The following is a 24,203-nucleotide window of genomic DNA, read 5'->3' as shown; positions in this document are numbered from 1 at the left end:
CATTTTCCTCAGTTCTCCATTATTTTTTCTGGAAGAATCGCGCGAATGACGGATCTCGCGAGATTTTGAATTAATGGTCCGTTATTATTTACTTCTTCAATCATGTTTCCTTATGAGGAACTTTTGACACGGGGGGCCATGAGGTCCATCCATCAAAGCGTGCGCGATTATTACCAACTTCTGGTTCTTTGTCCATTTCAATGCTCAGTGTCAAGCAAGGAAGCAGCACGGACCATTTTTAAAGTCTTTGGTATGAGTGAGCACTCGGCCGGGGTTCGAACCACCGACCTCGCAGTCTCATCGCAGACGGTCCAATTCAGACACCGCGAGATTGTCGAATCTCGCGAGATTATGAATTTATCGGTCCGTCATTATTTACTTTTAACATTGTTCTTAACGAACTGGAACAGGAATGTTGTTAAAACCTGTCCACTTCCCACACATCTTACTCCTTCCCTGGCAGATCGCTATTTTATAAGGAAATTTACAAGGAAATCTTACACAGGTGAAGGCCATTTGGCCCATCGTGCCTGCGCGAACACCACACTAATTTATCTACACAAGATCATCATCCACAACATTTTGAAGCCATTTTTTTTCCTGAGCAGGAGTCAGATTTTTGCGGACTCCAATCATGGTCCCCTTTCTTGTGGAAATGTTTTTACGGCCGGATGTCCTTCCTGACACCAACCCTTTCATCACCTTCGACCCTGCAGGGATAATTACCAGTACGCTGGTTCTCATTTCGCCGACCTTCGGGAGGATGACAGGCTGAGTCAACCCCCTGGTGTTAATTCAGTGACAAACGGCGCTCGAACTCAGGACCCCGATGATCCCGAGCCACCACCCGAACCACTAACCAAACACCAGGTATTATCCACACAAGATCCAAGGAAGAAAATGCAAAAAAATGTTTTTAATTAATGAAACATAAATTTGTGTTTGTTTGTTTGTATTATTTGGGGGGGGGGGTGGGAGTTTTTGTATAGCTTTTTCTTCCCCCCAGGGTAGGGGGCATGGGCTTGGTTAAAAACACATAACAACCACACAACACCCTTCGACAAGGCCCACACCAACAACACTCCGCACACAATCACCCATCGATGCTCAAACTTCCTCCAAGTCTTATCAACATCCCCATACCCCTCCATCTCCACAACTTCCAGGTACCTATCTAATTCTAATTTAAACTTATCCATTGTTTCTGCTGTTACTACCTTTCCAGGGAGACCATTCCATGCATTAACTACTCTCTGAGTGAAAGTCTTCTACCTTACCACCATCTTAACTCTCATCTTCTTTACCCTCAGGCTATGGCCACTGATCCTATCACTGTCTTCTCTGTTGAATAATTAATCCTCACTTATTTTATCGATACCTTTCATTATCTTAAACATCTCTATCATATCTCCTCGTAACCACCTCCTTTCTCGTGTATAAAGCCCTCTCTCCTTCAACCGCTCCTCATAGCTGAGTCGAACTAGGCCTGGAATCAATCTAGTAGTCCTGTGCTGAACCCTCTCCATGGCATATATGTCCTTCCTGAGTTATGGTGACCGAAACTGCACACAATATTCTACATGTGGCCCTCACGAAATTCCTGTACAATGTTAACACCACCTCTTTTGATTTATAAATGATCCCCCTCCAAATACAACCTCAAATCCCATTTGCTTTACCTATAGCTGCCTGGCATTGTGCTGCCTGCTTACCTCTCATATCAATGACCACCCCCAGATCCTTCTCCTGTGTGACACGCTCTAACATTACCCCTTGCATCCTGTAATCTCTATTTTCTTTGTTCTTTCCCATCCCCAACACCTTACACTTGCTCAGGTTAAATTTCATCTGCCAATCTTTTGCCCAATCTAAACAAGTATCAATACTTTCCTGAATCTGATCACCACCCCCTCTGCTGTCCACCTTACCACCAGGCTTTGTGTCACCTGCAAATTTGGAAAGCTTCCTCTTCACCCCATTATCCAAATCAATGATATAAATAAGGAATCGAAATGGTGCGAGTACTCATCCCTGAGATACCTCGCTACTTCCATCCTCCCGGCAAGACATCCTCCCACTCACAGCCACTCTTTACTTCCTACCACAACGCCAGTTTCCAATCCAATTAACTACCTGACCAGCCACTCCACAAGCCCTCACTTTGGCCAACAACCTCTGATGTGATACCTTGTCAAATACCTTCTTAAAGTCTAGATATACTATGTCCACTGCCTTTCCATCATCCACCCAATCAGACACTGCTTCATGGAACTCTAAAAGATTTGTTAAACAGGAATTACCTTTGGTAAACCCATGCTGACTACCTTTAATTAGTTTGTATTTGTTTAAATGGTTCCTCATCTGGTCTTTAATTAATGTCTCCAACAACTTCCCCACAACTGAAGTCAAACTCACAGGTCTATAGTTTCCCAATTCTTCTCTGGGTCCTTTATTAAATAATGGTGATACATTTGCTCCTGTCCAATCCTCAGGTACCTGTCCTGACTCGAGGGAATTATTGAAAATATCCTTCAACATCTTGCTTACCTGCTCAGCACCTCCATCAATACTCTCAGGTGCAGATTATCTGGACCCGGAGCCTTATCTACTCTTAGATTACTTAGCTGTTCCTTTACTTCCTCCACTCCAACCTGGATCTTCTGTAAAAGCCCTTCCTCACCTCCTTGATAGATACTCTCAGGTCTTGGTAATTCTCCTGACTGTTCTTGTGTAAAAGTTGAAGAAAAATACCAGTTTAATAAGCCTGCTATCTCACTTTCATCACTAACCACTGTCCCGGTAATATTCCTCTTTGCCCCCAACTGGTCCTAACCTGTTATTTTCCCCTGATATACATAAAAAGCCTTGTTATTATGTTTAATATTCTTAGCCATGTCCTTCTCGTACTCTCTTTTGGCTTGCCGAGTTATTTTCTTCACGTGCCTCTGTTTACTCCGATAATTATATAAATCTAACTCCAGTCCTGTTATTTTAAACCTAATAAATGCCTTCTGCTTCTCCTTCATAACGTTCCTTATCTCACTGCTCAACCACACTGGTCTCTTTGTACTTCTCGTTTTACACTTCATTGGAATCTACTTACTCTACACTCAACACATTTGGTCCTTGAAGGTTTCCCATTTCTCTGATACTGATTGTCCTGTTGTTAGAGTCTCCCAATCTACATCACCCAATTCTCTCCTCATACCCTCAAAGTTTACCTTCCTGAAATCTAATAGCCTTACCCTACTATCCTGAACTCTAACCCTTAAAAGAATCTTTGCACACACAATGTTAAGGTCACTTGCTCCAAAATGCTCCCCAACCTCCAGCTCCTCCACCATATTGGGATCGTTCCTCAAAAGGAGGTCTAACACTGCACTCCCCTTCGTGGCCTTATCTCCAAACTGGGTTAAAAAGCAATCCTGGACTAAAACTAGGAAATCCTCATCCACTCTACCCTTTCCCTCTTCCTGGACCCAATCTATCCCTGGCAAGTTAAAATCCCCCATCATGAATCCTCTTCCCTTACCACATGTCCTTTTAAATTCTTCATGTGCTCCTCCTTCCTCCTCTTCGTTCACACCCATAGCCCTATAAAAGCATCCTACCTGGATCTTACTGTTTTTACAATCTCTAATCTCTCCCCATACAGAATCCTCAACATTTATTCCTTCCTTAATGTCACCCCTTTCTCCTGATGTAACCCATGTTTCTCTTTGCCTCTTGACACACGTTTTGGTTCTGAGAGAAATGAACAGTGTGATGACACAAAAAGCATTTTAACAAATAGCTCACACTGTGAAATCATTCATCATAGTTCAGGTTACAACCTGTTAAGGTAAAAAAAAAAAAAATCTTGGGAGTTATGCCTCCGGTGATGAACATGCCAGCACGATCAGAGTCTCAACAGGTGTGGTTTAGGATTCACCTTTAGAGCACCGACAAATCTTTCAGGTTCAGGTGCATTCTTCGTTGTTTACAGGAACTATTTTATAACTAATCCATCAGTATTTTCCGAGAAAATGTTTTAATATGACAAAGATGGTGTATGAAATATTCCACATGTAAAGGAACATGCCAAAGATCGTGGTGTTCTCATGTTTATTAACCAGAATCTTTTTTATATTCCCTTGTGCCTTCAAATAAATGTGATTAAAATGTCTTGTCTTGAAAAGACTAAGTATGTATAATAGTTAAGAGTTAACAATCCATCAGGTTTAATAACTAACCAAGGGAATACAGTTTAGGTTATGATGTTTTTATTTTGTTGTACGCACTCATCATGGAGTGCACGAAGCACTTCATTGGCAAGGGTTATCCTGGGTGGTTTGCCATTGCTTTCCCAGCATTGTCTGACCTTTCTAAACGTTCTCAAACCTTTTATATGATTCACTTCAAGCAAGGAAGCAACAAATACCACATTTTTAAAGTTTTTGGTTTCACTCAGTCAAGGTTTGAACCACTGTCCTCCCAGATTTGGAGAAGAACCTCTCACCATTTCATCACCCGGTGTGGTTATGGTGGAAGGGGAGGGGAATGGTACAGAGGGGAACAGAGTGAGGGGAGGAAGAAGGGAATGAGTGAAGAGGGAGAAGGGAATGAGTGAAGGGAGGGAGAAGGGAATGAGTGAAGGGAGGGAGAAGGGATTACTTTTGTACTTACTTGTATTCCTTACAAAACGACCAAATTATAGAGAAAATAAAAGGATTAACTGGAATAAGGCATGGAAAGAAAATCCAACTGAAGGCAATCTCAGTTCCTTCCAAAAACGTCGGAACAAGTGTGTGTCGACCTCGGTAGAGCCAGAAAACAACATCTTTCAAATCTCAAGTTTGAACTCTCAAACCTGTCCCCCTCCTCCAAATCCTGGTGACATCGACTTAAGTCAGCTTCTGGTGTATGTTCCCCCTCCATCCCCTCTCTTTTCTCAAATGACCACACAACTGACACTACACATGAAAAGGCTGAATGCCTAAACTCGGTGTTTGCATCTCAATATTGTGTCCTAAACCCATCACTTTCTCTACCCACCTTACCCAGTCGCACCCAACTGTCCCTGGACTCTGTGTACTTTTCTCGTGACAAGGTGGAGAGCTTGCTGTCAAACCTTGAAGCAGATTCTGCAACCGGTCCAGACAGCATCAGCCCACGTGTTCTAAAAACCTGCTCTGCTGCTCTTGCTCACCCTCTCTCTGTTCTATTCACCCTCTCATTTGCCCAAGGTCATATGCCATCAGTTTCGAAATCAGCAAACATCACTGCCCTGCATAAAAAGGTGCAAAAACAGATCCCCACAACTCCAGAGCAATCAGCCCTCTCCCAATCATCAGCAAGGTTATGGAATCCATCATCGCTTCAACCATTAAATCCTTCCTCTTCTCCAATGGCTTGATTTCAGATCATCAATTTGGATTCAGACCAGGTCACTCTACCCTGGATATGCTGATTCTGCTCTCCCAACAATGGATGGAGATCTTCAATGCCAGACATGAAATCAGAGCCATCTCTCTCGACAGGTAGTGTGCTTTAGATACAGTCTGGCACCCGGCCCTTATCACCAAACTCTCTTCCGATGATATCCAAGGACATCTCCACTCATGGCTCACAGACTTCCTCTCCTCTCACCCCCAAAGGTCAGGTCAGGAATGGGAGCATGCACCAGAGCAGCATGTCGCTGTGTCCACTTTCTGTCGGTACTCCATGGGCCTCCGTCTGGCCATCCCCCAGGCAGATGCCTTGCCCATCCCCATCTCCTTGAGATGCCGATCAACCTGTTGCAACCACGAGGCATGTGGTTGGCCCATTGGCCTCCTCCACTCAGGAGACTCCCTCGTTGAGAGAATCTGGTGAGCAGGATCAGCGTCAGGAAAACGAGCCACATGTCCATACAGCCGCAGCTGACGCTCACGGACTATGCAGGTAACAAATCTCATTTGAGTCTCTCTCAGCAACCACTCGTTGGACACAAACTCTGACCAGTGATAGCCAAGGATTCTCCGAAGAGACCTGGTACCAAAGGATTTAAGTCTCCATCTCAAGTCCTTGGTCAGAGTCCAAGTCTCGCATCCATAGAGCAAGACTGGAAGCACCAAGGACCTGAAGACTCGGACTTTCATCGTCCCGCACAGGTGCTGGCAGCGCCACACCCCATTATCCAGTGAATCCATGACTCCCCAGTCCCGACCCTGACGTCTATTCACCTCTGACTCACAGACAGCAGAGACATGAATATCACTGCCAAGGTAAGTGAATCTCTCCATGACCTCAACACGCTCATCACAAACAGGCACGGACAGGACAGCAGCATCCAAGATTTCATTGAAAGCCTGGATCTTAGTTTTGACCCAGGAAACCCGTAATCCCATCGGCTCCAACACGTGGTCATTGAACACAAATGTGACAATCCAAAGGTCAGTGTGGTGAGGCCTTCTCCATGAATGCTTGGTGGGTCCGTTTTTCTTTGCAGAGGATACAGTGACCTCAACAATTTACATGAACGTGTTGGAAGGATTTGCCTTCCTCCAGATTGAAGACCTGCAACCTGATATCATTTTTCAACAGGAGGGCACTCACCTTCATTGGGCCTTAGTTGTTCGAGCCATCCCTGAATGAAAATATTCCTGGCCCCCACGATCACCAAACATAAACCCCCTTTATTTTTTTCTGTGGGGGTTTGTCAAAGATGTTATCTACAACACCAAGGTCGCAAACCTGTAGGATCTTCGTTCTCAGATCACAGCTGTATGCGCACTGGTGGATGCAAACATGCTGAGCCGAACATGGCAATAACTTGTGGACTGCCTTTATGTCCTGCGCACGACAAACAGAGCTCACATTGAAGGGTATTGATGGTGTGCACAAACGTTTATGAGTTTCTGTATCATATAAACCAAAGGTTATCATTGTAGCATTTGTGGTTCTAAATACATTAACAACCAAAGTTGTCCTGATCTTTTTGGAACACCTTGTATAAATATTTTGCTCGGTTATGGTGGAATTATAGTGTGCTGTGTGGCATTATGCTTGGTGTTGTCTTCATGGTTAGGGTGGCATGCTTCACGCTGGCTGCCTGATGGTTTATCAAGCAACCGTGGACATTGGCAAAAGCAATTGCACTGAGCAGGGTCCTCATATCCACAGCCGCGTTACCTACTCATTGGTGCAACTACCTGAGCTGGGGTCCACGCCCTCAGCATGCACTCACATTACTGCCAAGCTAAACAGAGGGTGCAGCACTGGCTCACCCACGGAGTCAATTAGTTGGACAAAAACTTCCCAGCTATCGATTATGAACACACTTTCCAGACCAATGGAGGAAAGGACATTGCCCTTTCCAAGACAGATCTGAAAGTGTAACAACTATTTATTTGCACACACACACAAGCAAGCAAAAATCATTCAATGTATCTGGCTCAAATCTTCCAATCATTAATTGTCTCTTAATTTCATTCTTGTATTGCACTTGAAATTTCTTCTTGTACTCAATTCCTTCTGATTGAATATAGTATTAATTATGGTGGCGTTCATCGTCGTTGGTTGATTTGTTTGGAACACTGAATTCCATGGAGAACCACTACAGATTACTGATTTAACTCCATCGCTGTGCGAATCTCTCGAGTGATCCATTATCAAAGTACAGACTGTACATTGCCCTTTCCAAGACAGATTTGTACCTCATAGTAATCCTGTCAGAAGGTAAAGTTTGATAAAAATGACAGGAACTGAGAAACAATAGCAGTTCATGCAACTGCCAGTTATTAAGAAAATTTGGCATCCAACCAGGTTCAAGTCTTACGAACAGCCAGAAGATTGATATTGTAGCTTTCAAGTTAATCTCAGAATATAATGAATGTCTCCATCTATGATCTCAGTAAAGTCCAAGGTTGTGGATGGCATACATTTTGAACAATCAGTGATTTAGCTTGATTGTGTTGATCGGCGCCTATCTCGCACTACAAGTGCACGAACACTGCTCGTGTTCGCTTGATAAATAAAAGAATTCACTTCTAGATAAAATTCGCACTACGAGGTAAAATAAAAGAAAATTCCCCCTTGATGCCGGCACTCAGCTTTGCGTCCAGAAATGGCCTTTAGGAGCCTGGTCGTCATCGAACGTTGAAGTCACTGCATGGGAAGCGTACAAAATGGTGCAGAGTCGCTCTCTGCAGTGCCATGTACGTGAGGCAATTCATGCGGGTGGTCCCCTTTCGCTCTTCACTCCGTCTGAAACGCCAAGAGACCACAAACCCTCCCACACCTCCTCCTCACAATCAAAATTTCCAACACCGCTCTCTCTCTCAGTACCAGGTCCACACAACAAATAGTGCTGCCTTCCTCCTCGATCATACAACAACAGACTGCCGAGCTAGAGCCAAGTGATGCACTATTCATCTTCCCTTCCTGTCCTCCAAAGCGCACAAATTACACGACCCAGCCGAACAGACAATGGCTAGCATCCTCCTCTTGCTTGAAAGTGCACCAAAAAGGCCAGCCTTCTCCTCACAAGCGCCAACCAAAGATCGCCAACCTCCTCCTTGATCAAAGAAACACAAGAGCCGGACTCTGTTCCAACCGTCGTTTTTCACTCGAACCTTCTGCCTGAATTCACCCTGACCAATCTTGAACCTCAGGAGCATGGCCTGCCAGTTACGAATCCTGGGAGATGGGGTTTACTCTGCTCGGAAATGGTCGGGTTCTGTCGGCAGTTGGGTCAGTTGTTGTTATAGTTGTAAAAATGTGGTTCTTTTATGGCTGGCTTTGTAAATGTGAAAACCTTAGAAAAGATCACAGGAGCAATCACATACTGGGAGAAACTAGCCTTAGACCCTATGTAGTTAACACAACACTACCCCCTCCTCCCCCCCCCCCCCCTGTGTGATGATGTGTAAACAATCTTAAACTTACAGTTTTCCCAACTTAAATTACATCGAGACGTCTCCTTCCCGTCGATGGACCATGCTGTACTATACAATCCTATCTTCATCTTCACTATGAGATTCCTCCATCTATCCCCACAAACGTAACAATATTGTTTGTTTGTGTGGTGTGTGTGTGTACAGTGATGTGAGTGTGAACACGCACTCCAAGTACTGCTTATTCTTTTTCCTCCTATACATAAGGACGGGGTTTTTGCTCGTCTCCATAAAATGTAAAACAAAAGCTTTATTTTAAAAATTTAATCACCAGAGAATGTAAGTATGATGTCGAAACTTCTTACATCATTTGATCTCCTTGAAACACACTCACAGGTGCATTATGATTCAAGTTTAATATTTAATCAAATTTTTCAACCCTCGACTCTGATGCTGCAGCTGGACCAGATGGTATCAGCTCATGTGTCCTAAAACCTGCTCTGCTGCTCTTGCACATCCTCTCTCTGCTCGTTTCACCCTGTCACTTACCCTACGTCATCTTCCATCTGCTTGGAAATCAGCCAACATCACAGCACTACGTAAAAAAGGTGCAAAAACGGATCATGTTCACGACAGACCGATCACCTTACTTTCAATCATCAGCAAGGTCATGGAATCCATCATCACAATTTATATGAAATCATTCCTTTTCTCCAACAACCTCATCTCAGATCACCAATTTGGATTCTGACCTGTTCACTTCACCTTGGACGTGCTGATTCTACTCGCACAACAATGGTGGAGGCCCTCAATGTCAGACATGAAATCAGGGCCGTCTCTCTCGACATATCTCGTGATTTTGATAGTCTGTCATTATGCCATCCTCTCCAAACTGTCTGCCTATGGAATCCAAGGCGACCTCAACAAGTGGCTTCCTGGCTTTCTCTACTCTCGTAGCTGATGTGTGGAACTCAACGGAATCCTTTCATCTCCTCTCACTGTTAAGGCTGGGGAACCCCAATGTCATGTTCTGGGCCCAATCCTATTCCTGATCTTCATCAATAATCCATCTGACTCTCTGGAAAATCACCTTTATCTCTTTGATGATGGCTCCACCCTGTGCCATGATATCCGTCATCCTTCCAACAGGCAGGCTGCAGCCTCTTTTTTTCTTCTTCTTCTTCTTCTTCTTCTTCTCTCTCTCTCTCTCTCTCTCTCTCTCTCTCTCTCTCTCTCTCTCTCTCTCTCTCTCTCTCTCTCTCTCTCTCTCTCTCTCTCTCTCTCTCCCTCTCTCTCTGCTGGCACGTTGTGTGTACTGTCATGGCTGCTCCTTGCTTCGTGTCGTGAGTACCCCTCCTCTGCTGTGCTGTTTCCATTTTCCCCATTTTTCATTTCCCATGTGTTCGTTTTCTACTTGTGGACTTTTCGTGAGAGAGATAGAGAGATAGAGAGATAGAGAGATAGAGAGATAGAGAGAGAGAGAGAGAGAGAGAGAGAGAGAGAGAGAGAGAGAGAGAGAGAGAGAGAGAGAGAGAGAGAGAGAGAGAGAGAGAGAGAGAGAGAGAGAGAGAGAGAGAGAGAGAGAGAGAGAGAGAGAGCCCACGGTCTCGTGTTGAGAAAATCGTAGGCCTAAGGCCTGTTATGGCCGCCGGGGGAGGTTTTTCTCGTTCACTGCGACCATGTTCTTTGTTAATTCTCAACTTTAATCGTTGATTTCTTGGTGTTTGTGAAAACGCCTTATTTCTCTCGATGAAGTTTGCTAACTTGTTTTCTTGAGTTAGAATGGCGGGTGAACGTTTCCGTGTCGAGATGTTCGAGTCACTAACTTGTAAACTCGATGTTTTTTGCTTCCCTCCCAGTGAGGTGGAACTTAACGATGTCCTTTCCGCCATTGGTAACATTGTTGGTTTACATAATATTCGTGCTGCTTCTCCCATGAATAAGAAGTTTGTGGTGTTTGTGTCGGAGGAACACGTGGTCGCCACGGTGGTTGAGCATGGCCTGTTCATCGAACCGCACACTTACCTCTCTGTGTTCGCTTTACAGGCCCCAACAGATAAAGTTAACATTAAGAATATTCCACCATTTATAAGGAACCAGGACTTGTGTAACCAGTTAACCAAGTTCGGTAAGGTTTTGTGGAGGATCTCAATGGTGCCGATGCGTCATGTTAGCGATAAATTTAACCACGTCATGTCCTGTAAAAGAGTGGTTTATATGATACTACCTGGAAATGGAAAAACACTGAATGTTGTACTCGGTGTAAAAATCGAAGGGTTTGAATATAAAATGTTTGCCTCCTCAGAGGTTATGACGTGTTTTGGGTGTGGAGCTTGAGGGCACGTGAAGAGTGTTTGTCCCAATGCGGTTACACCGCAAAAAAGTGAAGGTTCGGTGAGGAACGATTCTTCCTCACCACAAACTAATGGGGAGAAGGTGAATCGGGACCCTAGCCCCGCCCCTCCCCCCCCCCCCACTGGCTGAGGGGTTCGACAAATTGGACTCGTCCACCCCGACCAGCGCTGGAGAGATGGTGTGTAATCGTGACGTAATTAATCCACCCCACCAATCGAGGAAGTGAAAGTGGTTGCTTCCTCTCCTTTACCATCCACTGTACAGGACAGTGTGGACGATATGGAGGTATCTGTTACGGATACCAGGAAAAAAGGCCAAAAACAGTCAAATGTTGATGCCTTTGATGCTGAGGAGCAGAATAAGGTCCAGATCGTGTCAGGCTCGGTGGACCTCCAAGGTACGTCTCACATTGGAAACCCCTTGGTGGTACCGGAGTCGTGTGCGGATGTGGAAACTTCGCTTGTTCCACTGGCCGACTCTGAGTGGGACACAGAGAACAGTGAGGGATCTCAGGATGTTTTAAGTGTTCGTCCTGTTAGCCAAACTTGTTCAGATGAGTTAACAGCAATGTCTGACAGTGATGGAGAAATAGATAAAGGGGAAAATCCCTGCGAGTTAAATGTCAACCCCTCCCTCACAGATGATGATGTAAGGGTTGTAGAGGGGAAGGACATGGACAAGGCAAATTCGGAGGGGTCTGTAAACAGAGCAGAACTTTCTGTTGAGCCAAAAGTAAATGTTCCACAAGTAATAGGAGAGGCCAGAGATGAAGCACTTGATTCAGATGAAACCTCTTCGACCCCACATTTCAGTGCTTTAAGCTCTCAAGAGGATGAAGGGGGAAACGACACAACCTTCGTGTCTCAAGAAAATATGATTACATTTCCTGGATGAGACATTCAGGAAAAGATACGTAAAAATCAAAGATTACTTCCCAAATTTACACGATTTCATTAAAACTGCAAGGAGTATGATTCGTGAACCTTATCAGGTTAACATGTCAGATCCTCAATTCCAAAGGTTAAGGAAATGTGTTACTCGTGCTGGTAAAGAGCTTCAAGAATAACTAACAGCATGGAGATAAAAGTAGCATCCCTGAACATCAGTGGAGGCCGCAGTTGTGTGCGTAACCTCCAGGTATTTCAGCTCTTCCAAAATGAAAAGAAATGATGTGCTAATGCTGCAGGAGACGCATGCAAATCGGTCTTCTGAGGATGAGTGGTGTAAAATCTTTAAAGGTTGTCTTTTTTTCTCGAGTGCGCTTGTTGAGGCCAAGGCTGGTGTGGCATTTGTGTTGCATCCTCGACTGCAGCCTTCGGAGATAACTTGTAAGGACATTTGCAAAGGTTACTTACTGTCTGTGCAATTTGTCAGTAATAACCTAAAGATTTGCATGACAAATGTTTACTGTCCTAGTGCTAACTCTGAAAGAGGTGCCTTTCTGTACAAGTTGGCAGAGTTTGTAAGCACCATTGACTTAACCATGTTGTTGTGTCTGGGGGGTGACTACAACTGCACCCTCAACCCACAACTTGATCGGAACACTTGTGAGCCTCATCCACCTAGTGCAAGGCCTTTGGCACAGCAAGTCACAAAGTTTAAACAGGTGGATGTGTGGCGGGTACAAAACTGTAATATCCGTCAGTATACATGGGTTTGTGCATCAAGAAATGCTTTGACGATGGCTCGCCTCGACAGGTTTTATGGTAATCATGAAATAGTAAACATTGTTAAGAACTCGTATATAAGGCCGTCTGGTTTTTCCGATCATCACATGATTGTTATGGTGTGTGGCTTTCCTCATCATGTCTGTGGAAGTGCATATTGGACTTTTTATTTGAAACTTTTACAAAGTGCACTTTTTATAGAAGCTTTTAAAATGGTATGGGAAAAATGTGAGTCACAAAAGGGTTCATATTTGAACTTAAGACAATGGTGGGACTGCACAAAGTCCCAAATCAAATGTTTTTGCCAACAATACTGCTCTTACAGCACATACAACGCTTTTGGTGTGATATCTGCTTTAAAATCGATATACTTATCTGTGAGCAGAAAGCTGGATTGTCTAGCGTGAATGTCCAGCAGTTGTCGGAGAAAAGGACCCTTCTGGATGAAATGGTGAAAGAGCGGGCGGCCGGTGCATTCGTCCGACTGCGGAACGAAAAAATCCAACTTGACACACCAAACAAAGGGTTCTTCAATTTGGAAAAAACGGTCAAGACCTCTCAACAAATCCATGCTTTGCGCTCTTCTGGTGGTGATTTGTTGACCTCCCAGAGTGATATCAAGCATGAACTACAAGACTATTTTTCTAAACTCTTCGCAAAAAGAGCTGTGAATGAGGAGAATAGGAATGCGATGCTTGAACAGCTCCCTTCTCTGTCTGAAGACCAACAGCAATTGCTTGAGCCTGACATTTCTCTTGGAGAACTTACTGCTGCGCTCAAGGATAGCAAGGATGGGAAAGCCCCTGGACTAGACAGCCTTCCGGCAGAATTTTATAAGGCTTTCTGGGACATTCTGGGCCCTACTCTTCTTGAGGTCTTTCAGGAGAGTGTTGAACAGAGGTGAATTGCCATTGAGCTGCCAGAGGGCAGTTTTGTGTCTCCTTCCGAAGAAAGGAAACCTGCATGAGACCGCAAATTGGCGGCCTGTGTCACTCCTCAACACGGACTATAAAATATTGTCAAAAGCACTTGCAACCCGTCTAAAGGAAGTCATCTCATTCTTGATTGGCACTGATCAATCATACTGTGTTCCAGAACGTTCCATATACGATAATATTTTTTGGGTGAGAGACTTGATCAGTCTCGATCGAACTACATCTCCTGGTTTTGGTTTATTACTTTTAGATCAAGAAAAAGCTTTTGACAGTGTTAACCATTCTTTTTTGTTTGATGTATTAAGGACACCAGGGTTTGGGGAAAAAATTATTGCTTATGTTAAGTTATTGTACAAAAATGCATCTTGTCTGCTGAAGGTTCATCTTGATTCAAAAATGCATCTTGTCATCTTGTCTCCTCCTCATTCGGCCCCCTCCCCTCGCTATTCTGCAATACCCCACACTCCTTCAGCAACCCTCCTTACCTCCCCCCCTCGTCCCTCGTCCGACCCTCCCCCGCCCCCTCCACCTCCTGCACCAAAAGCCTCCTCCCCTACCTCTTCATTAAAAGTGTGGACCTCAAATATCCGGGGCCTTCGCTCAAACCTTTCAGATCTTTCCATGCAGGTTGCCACTGACAAACCAGACATTATCTGCCTAACAGAAACTTTCCTCTCCCAAGACGTGTCTGACTCCCAAGTATCTCTCCCTGGTTACTCCCTCTTACGGTATGACAGACCTGAGCCTCGTCCTGGTGGAGGTGTTGCTCTCTTCATCAAAGACTCTATTCCTCACTCTCCCTGCACTGCTCTCACTCCCCCACACCCCCAGGAATACCTCTGGCTTCGGCTTCCCCTCCACTCCCACCTCATGTTTATATGTGTACTGTACCGTCCACCGAACAGTGATGACTCCATCTACACCTCACTCTCCGAAAACATGGACCATCTTCTATCTTCTCATCCAAACTCTCTCTTCCTCTTATGTGGCGACTTCAATTGTCATCACGCCAGTTGGCTAGGTGTGGGTACCTCTCTCACCTGCCATGGGACATCAGCAAAAGCTTTCTGTGACTCATTGGGACTGACTCAATCGGTCAACTTCCCGACCCGGATCTCAACCAATGGTACTCCATCTCTTCTGGATCTGATTTTGACAAATTTCCCTGACAATATCTGCTGCTCTTCCTTCGCTCCAATTGGTTCTTCTGACCACGTCCTTATTAAAGTGGACATCTCTCTGGCTGTTATCAGAGAACCACCTCACCGCCGTCGAGTCTGGCATTTCACTCAAGCCGACTGGCAGGGTCTCCGAGCAGCCATCAAACTTACAGACTGGTCTCCTATCACTACTTTCTCAAACATCAACTCATCCTGGGAATTCTTTCAAAGAAACTTGCTCTCCCTCATGCACAGATTTATCCCCTCTCGTGTTCAGTTGTCTTACCCTTCCTCCCGCCCTTGGTTTACTGAAGCTTGTGGCGAGGCAGTTGTCCTGAAACAACTTGCCTTTGCCTCATGGAAAGCAAACCCAACTGAGGGCAATCTCAGTTCTTTCCACAAAGCTCGGAACAAGTGTGTATCTACCCTCAGGAGAGCCAGAAAACAACATCTTTCTCATCTCAAGTCTGAACTCTCAAACCTCTCTCCCTCCTCAAAATCCTGGTGGCGTTTAATCAAATCTGTTTCTGGTGTATGTTCCCCCTCCATCCCCTCCCTTACCTCAAATGGCCGCACTGCTGATTCCACACGTGATAAAGCTGAATGTCTAAACTCGGTGTTTGCAGCTAAATCTTGTGTCCCAAACCCATCACTATCTCTACCCACTTTACCCAGTCGCACCCAACTGTCCCTGGACTCTGTATCCTTTTCTCCTGACAAGGTGGAGAGCTTGCTTTCAAACCTCGAGTCAGATTCTGCAACCGGTCCAGACGGCATCAGCCCACGTGTCCTCAAAGCCTGCTCTTCTGCTCTTGCTCACCCTCTCTCTGTTCTATTCACCCTCTCATTTTCCCAAGGTCATCTGCCATCTGCTTGGAAATCTGCTAACATCACTGCCCTGCATAAAAAGGTGCAAAAACAGATCCCTGTAACTATAGACCAATCAGCCTTCTCCCAATCATCAGCAAGGTTATGGAATCCATCATCGCTTCAGACATGAAATCCTTCCTCTTCTCCAATGGCTTGATTTCCAATCATCAATTTGGTTTCAGACCAGGTCACTCTACCCTAGATATGCTGCTACTGCTCTCCCATCAATGGATGGAGGTCCTCAATGCCAGACAGGAAATCCGAGCCGTATCCCTGGACATATCACGTGCTTTTGACACAGTCTGGCACCCTGCCCTACTCACCAAACTCTCTGCCCATGGTATTCAAGGCCATCTCCACTCATGGCTCGCAGACTTCCTCTCCTGTCGCAGTCAACGTGTGGCCCTAAATGGAGTTCTTTCATCCCCTCTTCCTGTGCAGGCTGGAGTTCCTCAAGGTAGCGTTCTGGGCCCTGTTCTTTTTCTGGTTTTCATCAATGATCTCTCGGACTCTCTGGAAAATCCTCTATTTCTCTTTGCCGATGACTCAACCCTCTGCCGTACCATCTGTCATCCCTCAGACCGGCAAGCAGCAGCTTCTTCGCTCACTGCAGATCTGGATAAAATCACAAACTGGTCCAACACGTGGAACATGTCTTTCAATCCAGACAAATCTCACACTCTCACTATGTCTCTTCGAAAGGACCGTTTACAAAACCCCCCATCCACTTTCTCAACAATCCTCTGGAAGAAGTCTTTTCTTTCAAGCTTCTGGGTCTCACGATCTGCCATGACCTTTCCTGGGAAAGTCACATTTCCAACCTTGCCTCAAAAGCCAGTCGCCGACTGGGAATCCTCCGTCGTGCAAAGTCCTTCCTCGGCCCTCTTGAGCTCCTGACCACTTACAAAGCTTTTGTCCGTAGCCTGATGGAGTACTGCTCTCCCCTCTGGGCTGGTGCTCCTGCCTCCCACCTTTCTCGACTTCACGCTGTCGAAACCAGGGCTTTTAAGATCATTGGCATCTCCCGCAATGAAGCTGAGTCTTTGGGCCTCTCACTCAATCACCGCAGGTTGGTCGGTGGTCTTTCTCTCTTCTACCGACTCCTCTCCAGCCTTGCGCCCCCTGCTCTCTCTGCGATTTGTCCCAACCACATTTCCACAGGGCGCTCAAGGTCCGCCAACAACCCCCTTCTGGTAAAACTACCAAAATCACGAATCACTGCTCATCTTCACTCTTTCATTCCTCTTTTTTCCCGCCTTTGGAATAAACTTCCTCACTCTATTCTTTCCCATTCTTCCCTTCAGGCTTTCAAAACAGCTGTTCACCACCACCTCTTATCTTCCCCCATCCAAATCCTCGATCTTTTCTACCCCCGATAATCCACCCAAGCCCACTTCCTTCAATTCTCCTGCTTTCCTTCCTGAAAGTCCCTTTAATGTCCATCTTCCCCTCGCCATGTTCCCCGTCCCATCCCCATCCCTCTCCCTTCCACAGTTCACCTGTGTCTGTTCCCCAATGTTTTGTCCCTTCCACTCCCGCCCCTCTTGTATCATGGCTCCCTGCTGTGAGTTGTGTGTTAGCTCTCATACGAGCCTCGACCAAGGTATACAAAAAAAAAAAAAAAAAAAAAAAAAAAAAGGTGAATAATAGTCTTTGTTATCCTTTCCCCTTTCAGCGAGGCATCTGTCAGGGCTGTGTGCTATCAGGCATGCTCTGCAATCTATCCGTTGAACCTTTATTAGTTTTACTTCGGAACTCAGTGTTAGGAGTCTCTCTTTCACAAAACTTCAAAGTCGTTGTTTCAGCTTATTCTGATGATATTTGTGTTGCTATTGCAAATCAAAAAGATGTTTCTGAGGTCTCTCGTTGCCTTACCCAGTTTGAGCTTGCTTCTACTGCAAGGGTAAATTGGAAAAAAAAAAGTGTAGCTTTTTGGGTGGGACCCAGATCGCCTTCCTTGTCCCTGCCTGTTTTACCAGGAGGAATACAGTGGAGTAGTGAGGGGTTTAAATATTTTGGCTTATTTTTTGGAACTGAAGCATATGAACAAAATAATTGGGAGAACTTCCTGGAAAAAAATTAAATGGAAACTGGCAAGGTGGAGAAGATTGTACCAACTTCTCTCGCTTAAGACACGGGTGTCAATCATAAACAACCCGGTGGTTCCATTTATTTGGCGTAAAGTTATCCCGCTTGTACCTCCGAGATACTTGGTCACAGGCATTCAGAAGGTTCTGACTGATTTTTTTCTGGGGTGGCCACCATTGGCTGGGCCCTGACGTGGTCTGCAGACCCCGAAATGTGGGTGGTCAAAATCTGATGCATATCCCAAGTCGGATAATGGCATTCCGGATTTCCACGATCAAGCGCATACTGTACAGTGATAGGCCGTGGGGTGTCCGCCGCTATCGTTCCCTTTCGTTCCGTGAAAAGGGTGCGACTTATTTTCACTCCCAATTTGGTCTAAATGATATTTGCTGTAACGTGTAAAAAGTTCTCCATGTGAACAACGCCCAAGTCTGAGCATTAATTAGAAGTTACACGCACTATTTTTCAAAGTGTAATCGGCGATTAACTGCGTACGTTGGCCGAGAAATCGGCCAGCTGGCGTAGCAATATCAGCTGCAACCAATCAGCAGCCGTATTTTTGTAAACACGGGTACTACTTGTACTGTCATGGCAGCTTCCATGTCAGCCTTAACTTAGTGATGTCCCGAGCACAATCCCAGGAGAAGTCGCCTTCATGGTGTGTTTTGCATCTGTCATCAGTACAAGAACAGAATGTATGTCCATTTCCTGAGGTTAGAAGGGGTAAATATCGCAAGTGCTTGGGAGAATGGCTACATTTACCTGGGGAAAGGGGTGACATCGCCCGGTCACGTTATCACAGTCATGCTTGCATTGGCTTCACCAATATTCCACCGAGTGCTGGTTACCATCCGACGTGCGACAGACGGTTCACCGATAAAAAGAGACGGCTTGCGAGTAAGAAACGATGCTTGCATGTTTTTGAGGGAGCTACTGAAGTATCTGCAGTAGATGCTTCTGTTCAAAAGCCTGGTGTGCTGTCATCACCAAAGAAGAGTCTGCGATCAAGATCGGCATTGCCAATCTCTTCACAAGGCCACGTCCTCCCACGTATTTGCATCATTTGCAAGAAAGAGTCACGTTATCTTAACAGAGTCCACGGGCCAAAGCGTGATAAACTAGTTAAAGCTGAAACACTCAAAGCAGGAACGTACCGAGCTATTTGTTATGAGCTAAATCAAATTTTATCATTTCGATTTGCCATTCTGTCTGTGTACAACAAGTTTGTTGAAGAGCAAAGGAAGTTTCATCCCACCTTCGATTTCTGGACGTCATACTTGGAGATGGTGACTCTATTGCTTCTTTTCATTCGAGCCCCTCGGGAATCCAACTGGGAGCTCCATCTCGCTGCAACCAGATCTATGTTGCCATGGTTTTTTTTTTTTTGTACGATCGAGTACATTATTCCCGATATTTAACGGCTAATTGGGTTGAAATGATTGGCCTTCCGGAGACCCATCCTCAGTGCTATGCCGAACTTCGTGAACGTGGTCAGTGGACAGTCCAACGACAAGACCAACATGGTTTTGCCTCTATAGCTTGCGACCAGGCTATCGAGCAGACTGTCAACCGTGATTCAAAAAACATCAACAGGAATCACCAACTTCAGCCTTGATAGAGCAGCCGTTCACCGCTGGATCCTTTCACAGAATGAACGTGCGGCTATAACCCGACAATGTCAGACCATAGCAGGTCGTCATTCTGAATCACGTCGTCGGAAGGATTTGGATACAGCTCGTATAATAAGGGATGAGAGACACATACAGAACCTCATGTCTACCACCACCTCAATGATGGATCCTTTCTATCCGAAAGCTGACTTGGTAAGCATTAGTTCTGGGATCATTGCAAGCCCCACTGTGAAGCATGATCTCCTCAATGTCTATGAAACCGGTGAGCATTTACTCTGCGGTTTTATAGAATCCCGCTTGTTGACGAACACTGTCGATTTCTACTCCATCCTCAAGGCTCAGAAGCTCAAAGCTTTCACTGCACAAGTGAAAAGTACTTCGAGGGTAACATCTAAGAAAGAAATTACCCTGAAAGCTGATCGTAATTTGTTCGGACGACTGCTGATCATTGGTCAGACGCGGCAACTCGACATGCGAGAGGTACTTTCATATTCGCTAAGTCCTGTCTTGCTTCCCCTTGCCAGTGTGGATGGTAGTCTTGCAAAAACCAATAAATCCACGTTGATGGATTTGATGGAGCGTAGGGTAGACAATGTCCTTGCTCTTTCAATGCCTCACGACCCTGTTGTTATAGTCGATGGCATGGCTGTGATTCAGGGACTTGTCCATATACCGGAGACATTTCTCAACCTGACTCAAAATATCCAAGCTGCCCTCATTAAAATAATGGTGAGTTTGGCAGCTCTAGGATAGATTTTGTGTGTGATCGATACCCTGACATCTCAATCAAAAATGCTGAGCATTCTCGACGAAGTACCCAAGGTACTTAAGTGTAACTAGATTGTTGTACGGCCCCGATCAAAAAGTCCCAAGTCAGTGGAAGAAGTTTCTCGCCAGTGGTAAGAATAAAGAAACACTGATTGATTTTCTCTTCACCATTTGGCGGTCAACCAGTCTGCCTAACCTAGGGCGCGATTACAGCATTTATGTGACACATTCTGACCAGTGTCACGTGCTGAAAGCGACATCAGGTGAGGTATGTGTACAGTTAGTGGATGAGTTGCAGTGCGATCACAAGGAAGCGGACACCCACCTCATGCTCATGCACCCGCCTCATATGTTTAGAGGTATCATACCATGCCCAAAAGTTTGTACATGAGCCATTAGTTCGGAATCCTTTATTCTCTAGAATTTCAACCTCCAGGTCGTTTATGCATTGTTTCACCAGTGTTGGAATAAACAGAGTGCGAGACCTGTTGCAGCCATCCTTGAATGCCTGGCTACCTGTAAGCTCACTTTCATTAAAAACTGGTGTTCGTTCTGCTCGTATTGTGGAAAACTCCAGTGTGGAACAAAATGTATAGTTCTCCAACTCTTGGGCGATCTGGAGACCTGAATTGGAGACCAGCACATCAAGCCCTTGTCACACAGACATTACTCCATAAGTTTAATTCTTCTGTTCCAATTTCTTGTCCTTTTTGTGATTTGATTGAAAGTGTTTCCCACGTTTTCATTGAATGTAAGAGATTGGTACCCCTCTTTCTCTTCCTTCAACAGCTTTTCTATAAATTTAATTTTGCTTTTCCCTTTCCAGTCTTTATTTATGGAATCGGGGGGAATTATAAAAGTCAACCAGTCCTCTCGTTTTTGTCTTTTCTGTTGGGCATTTCCAAACTGGCAATTTATAAAATCAGGAAAGCAAAATTGAAGGGGAAAAAATGTAAATGTGCTTTTGTGCTTTAAAGGTATGGTTTCGGCACGAGTAAAAATGGAGCAGGCTTATCTTTTGAGCCTGGATATTGTGGGTTATCAGTGGTACACTGATGAGGTTTTGAGTTTCTTTTCGTGATGGAATCTGTTTGTAAAAGTGTAAAGTACTTGCACTTACTTTTTGCATAGATGTATTAGTCTGTGGTGGTTTTTGACATGAACAGACACCATTGTTAACCTCCGCCATCGAAGATCGGAGGTTACCGTTTTCACCCCTTTCTGTTTGTTTGTTTGTTTGTTTGTGAACAGTATTGCGGAAAAACTCCTCGACGGATTTCGACGAAACTTGGTGGAGGGATTAGGTATGGTTCAAGGACCATGCCATTAGATTTTGGATTTGGTCCAAAATCCAATATGGCCACTATGGCGGCAATTTTGAAAAAAGATTCGATTTTTTTTTTTTTTTGCATTTCTACATGTTTTAAGTGATTTCCAACCCCCCCCACCCCCCAATGTTGGAGAAAAGAACTATAACTCTGTCAGCACTGTTGACATCATATTTAATGAATAAGACATAAGGTTCACTTGAGTGACCCAGCAGTATTGGCGGCAGAGGTTTTGCACTCTCCCGAGTGCTCCCCCTCAAGTTAACCTCCGCCATCGAAGATGGACGGAGGTTACTGTTTTCACCCCTGTCTGTCTGTTTGTTTGTTTGTTTGTTTGTGAACAGTATTACAGAAAAACTCCTGGACGGATTTCGACGAAACTTGGTGGTGGGATTAGGTATGGTCCAAGGATCATGCCATTAGATTTTGGACTTGGTACAAAGTCCAATATGGCCGCTATGGCGGCCATTTTGAAAAAATATTTGAATATTTGTTTTTGCATTTCTACATGTTTTAAGTGATTTCCAACCAAAAAAAAAATTTGTTAGAGAAAAAAAAACAAAAAAATTTTGCAACTTTTTTTCAAAAAAATTTCGATTTTATTTGAAAAATATTTGAATTTTTTTTTGCATTTCTACATGTTTTAAGTGATTTCCAACCCCCCCCCCCCCAAAAAAAAAGAATTGTTAGAGAAAAAAAAATTTGCAACTTTTTTTTCAACAAAATTTCGATTTCGTTTGCATTTCTACATGTTAGAAGTGATTTCCAACAAAAAAACATTCCAAAATTATCATTGCGGCTGATTTTAGAACTTCAGGTGGATATACCCACGTAAAATCAATTTCTGTGTCAAGGAATCTAGTTATAACGAATGAATTGAGTATGTAAAAAGTAAAAGGGAAAGTTGCAAACTATAACTCTGTGAGCACTGTTGACGTCAAATTGAATGAATAGGATATCAGGTTCACTTGAGTGACCTAGCAGTATTGGCGGTGGAGGTTTTGCACTCTACCAAGTGCTCCCCCTCTAGTTTGTATTGCTTTTGTTGAATTTATTTTTGCTGTAAAATCGTTCAGATTTGTTTTTATGGAGTGTGCTTTTTCTGGTGTGTTTTGATACTTTTATAATAAAAGCATTGAAAGTCAACTCTCTGTCTCTGTCTCTGTCTCTGTCTCTCTCTCAAACATCAGAGGATGTTCAAACACTTGGAATATGTCTTTCAATCCCTGCAAATCTCACACTCTCACTTTCTCTCTCCAAAAGAACTGTCTGGCAAACCCTCCCATCTACCTTCTTAACAATCTTCTTGAGGAAGTTCAGTCATTCAAACTTCTGGGTGTCACTATCAGCCACAATCTTTCCTGGGTAAACTACAATTCAAAGACAGCCGCTGACTGGCATCCTCCGTCATACAAAGTCCTTCTTGGCACACCTGAACTCCGATTCGCCGACAAGGCCATCATCCGCAGCTTGATGGAGAACTGTTTTCCCCTCTGGGCTAGCACCCCTTCGTCACATCTTGCTATGCTTGACACCATCAAAACCAAGGCCTTCAGCATTATTTTAATCTACCATGATGAAGCTGACTCTGTGGGTCTATCAGACAGTTCGGTGGTGTCTCTGTCTTTTACCGCATCCTTTCTGGTCTTCCACCCTCTGCTCTTTCCATGCTTTGACCATCCTCCCCCCACATTTCTATTGGGCTCACACAGTCCACCATCAACCCTCTTCTGGTGAAACTACCTAAATCCAGGATCACTGCTCACCTGCACTCATACGTTCCTTTTTTTCACCACATGTAGAATCAACTTCCACCTTCTCTTCAATCTCATTCTTCCCTCCAGGTCTTCAAGACAGCTGTTCACCACCATCTCAGATCATCCCCATTCCAAAACCATGATCTTTTTTAACCTCGTTAACCCCACCAAAATCTCTCCTAATTTTCTAGTTTTTCCTCCTTGGAGTTTCCTTCTCCATGTATGAGTGCTCTGCATCCTGTTTTTTGTCTGTTACGTCCTGATCCGTTCGTTCAGTAGTGTGCCAGCTCTTCAATGAGCCTCGACTGCAGACACACACACACACACACAAAAAAATCAAATGTGTTTCAACCTTTTGGCAAATTATAACAGGAAGGTAACGAACATGTTTATGATTAAAACACAACCTTGATATTATTATTTATTTCTTTACAAACCTTTTTCATCATTGATTACACGTAATTATGAATATGAATTTATGATATTGTTACGAATCTGGAAGCCATTTGCACACAAACAGACAGCAGCCCCCGCAGTTGTTATTTCGATAAGTATGTGTTTATAGTTAGGGTCCTGTCCGTCTGTCTAATAGGAATCACATGTGTACGCTGCAAAGTTTCTTTATAGTTAGTTTTTTTGACATCAATCCTCCACCTCTCCGCACCACCGACTCCATTGCCCACGTGTTTTTGGCTGAAGGCGTGGGCGGAGCAACCATTCGCTTCAGATCGAGGCTCCGCTCTGAGGAAGGGCATGGAGCGTTTCCTCCAGCCAATGGGCGAAGGACGA

At 44.5% G+C, this 24,203-nt stretch overlaps 1 long non-coding RNA gene and 1 pseudogene across 1 annotated transcript; one reads left to right on the top strand and one right to left on the bottom strand.

Moving 5' to 3' along the window:
• The window catches only part of LOC147010447 (uncharacterized), a 188,325-nt pseudogene that overhangs the window by 79,141 nt on the left and 84,981 nt on the right, over positions 1 to 24,203 (bottom strand).
• On the top strand, positions 140 to 4,179 carry LOC147010449 (uncharacterized). Its single transcript, XR_015052493.1, has 3 exons — positions 140 to 505; positions 717 to 870; positions 2,493 to 4,179. It is a non-coding gene; the product is annotated as an uncharacterized LOC147010449 (long non-coding RNA).

The sequence above is a fragment of the Eptatretus burgeri genome, chromosome 16 (assembly GCF_056783735.1).
Source record: "Eptatretus burgeri isolate ZD-2024b chromosome 16, Ebu_testis_v1, whole genome shotgun sequence".
Lineage (NCBI taxonomy): Eukaryota > Metazoa > Chordata > Myxini > Myxiniformes > Myxinidae > Eptatretus > Eptatretus burgeri.
This window is presented reverse-complemented; position numbering and strand designations above follow the sequence as displayed.